Source organism: Galeopterus variegatus, unplaced genomic scaffold (genome assembly GCF_000696425.1).
Source record: "Galeopterus variegatus unplaced genomic scaffold, G_variegatus-3.0.2 Scaffold15424, whole genome shotgun sequence".
NCBI classification, from domain to species: Eukaryota; Metazoa; Chordata; class Mammalia; order Dermoptera; family Cynocephalidae; genus Galeopterus; species Galeopterus variegatus.
The window spans coordinates 23048-25036 of NW_007741535.1; the positions used below are offsets into that span (position 1 = coordinate 23048).

At 46.0% G+C, this 1989-nt stretch overlaps 1 pseudogene; it reads right to left on the reverse strand.

The window, feature by feature from the left end:
* Nucleotides 1–1335: 1335 nt before the first annotated feature.
* LOC103582257 lies at nt 1336–1985 on the reverse strand (annotated as a pseudogene).
* Nucleotides 1986–1989: the final 4 nt, after the last annotated feature.

A 1989-nucleotide genomic window follows, 5' to 3' on the forward strand; every position in this document is an offset into this window, starting at 1 on the left:
GTCTGTGGCTCAATTTTGCATTCCTGCAATAATAGGCACTACACAAGTTTTTGACCTGATCCTATCATCTTTAGTTTACTGACTTGCTATTCTTTGTTGGAGGGTTTGGGCAGGACTCAAACTTGTTTAAGCATAAAAGGAAATTTATTGGATTGGATAATTCAGAAGTGTTGGGATGTAGTGGTTTCAAGCTTGACTGTGTCAAGGGGCTCAAACGCCACCGAGACACTTGCTGCATCTCTTAGCTTTTCTTTCTGCATGTCTTTCTCTCATTTTCAAAAGGGCTCCCCCTACATGGTGGCAAATGTGGCTTACCTCATCTCACAGCTAGTTCTCTAAGCCCAAGTTGCTTTTCTGATAATTCCAGCAAAAGTTCTGGGAAGAGGTCTGAGTGGACAACTTGTGTCACATGCTTACTTCTTAATCAGTCACTATGACCTTGTTGAGAAAGAACCCTGATGGGCTGGGCTGGGGCATGTGCCCACTTCCAGAGCTGGGCACAGGTATTAGCTGTTCCCCTCTCCACCCCAAGGACCATGGATGAGAGAGGGCAGGTCTCCAAATGGACATTGGGCAGGCAAAGTAGTTCCATCCAGAGTTACGGAGTGAATGAAGCTGATGCCTCCTCCCAGCTCCCTAGTGTCCCCAGGGAGACCTGGTGGCCCTCTGGCCATTACTGTGGATAAAATCGCTATGGTGTCTGCTGAGCAAAGCTGAGGCATGTGTCCCACACTGGCTCCCTCAAGGTGCTTATTTTGTTCTGTCACTTCCCAAAGTGCATTTGCTGAGATGCAACGACTCACTCAACAGAGTATTCTTTGCAACAGGGGTTGTCACATCTTCCTGTAAGTGCTCAAGAATAGATTTGGTGCTGCACCTTGCACCCCAAGACTGCCAAGTGTAGGTGGAAGAGCACAGTTCCCAAGTCAAGACCTTGATTCAAATTTAGGTCTCCATTGTCACAGGTTTGTCAATCGAGGTTTAGTCATTTCACCCCACTTTCCTGACTGGTAATAATTTTCGTCATGCTGTTAAATCCATCATTATAGATAAAACTGGTGCAAATTGGTCAAATGGATCCAACAAACACTGATGTCCAAGCTGGCATATTGGCAACTAGTACCTAACTGGTGGTCAACAGAGAGTTTAAAAGATCTTCCCGGGCTGGCCCCGTGGTGCACTCGGGAGAGTGCGGCGCCGAGAGCGCAGCGACGGTCCCGCCGCGGGTTCGGATCCATGGCCGGTGCGCTCAGCACGGTGCGGGTGACACCACACCAAGGGTTGCCATCCCCTTACCGGTCACGAAAAAGACAAAAAAAAAAAAAAAAAAAAGATCTTCCCTTTCTTGTTCTTTTCCAAAGCTTTCGAAGAGTTCTGTGGTTCTGAGCTTCCCAGTTTGCTTTCTCATCCTCAGACTGATGACGTTTTTCCTCTAAGTCCTGGTGCTGTGCTTCCAAATTCTTTTTCATTTGCACATGCGCCGCTGGAGCTCCGCTTCAGAGTCCTTCCGTTTTTGAACTTTTTCTTTGACCTTCATCTCAAACACCTGCTCCATCTCCATCTCCATCTTCTTCATCTTAGCTACACGCTCCCTCCTTTCTTCCTCCACATGTCCAGAGGGCTCTTAGTAAGCTGCCCTTCATGCTTGTTGTTATCAACTCCGTCGTGAGTCACAGCGGCCAGTTTTCTGTAGCTCTCACAGTGCACATTCTTGGTAACATCTTTCAGGTCCTGCATGTGTGTTCTTATCACCATATTTCTTAGAATTGTAAAATCACAATGCTCACCATGTTCAACTTCAGCCACACCCCAAGGATACTGCCTTCCTCTGACCCTCTCGCCATTAACTTCAATGATAGTATTACCACCTACCATAGCAAGAGGTAAATGGTCCTTTATATTTCAACAAGCTTATTTTCTTCTTCATTATCTTTTTCTGGAAATTCATGTATTTTAATTTTATGTTCTTGGATTTCTTTCATTATCTGT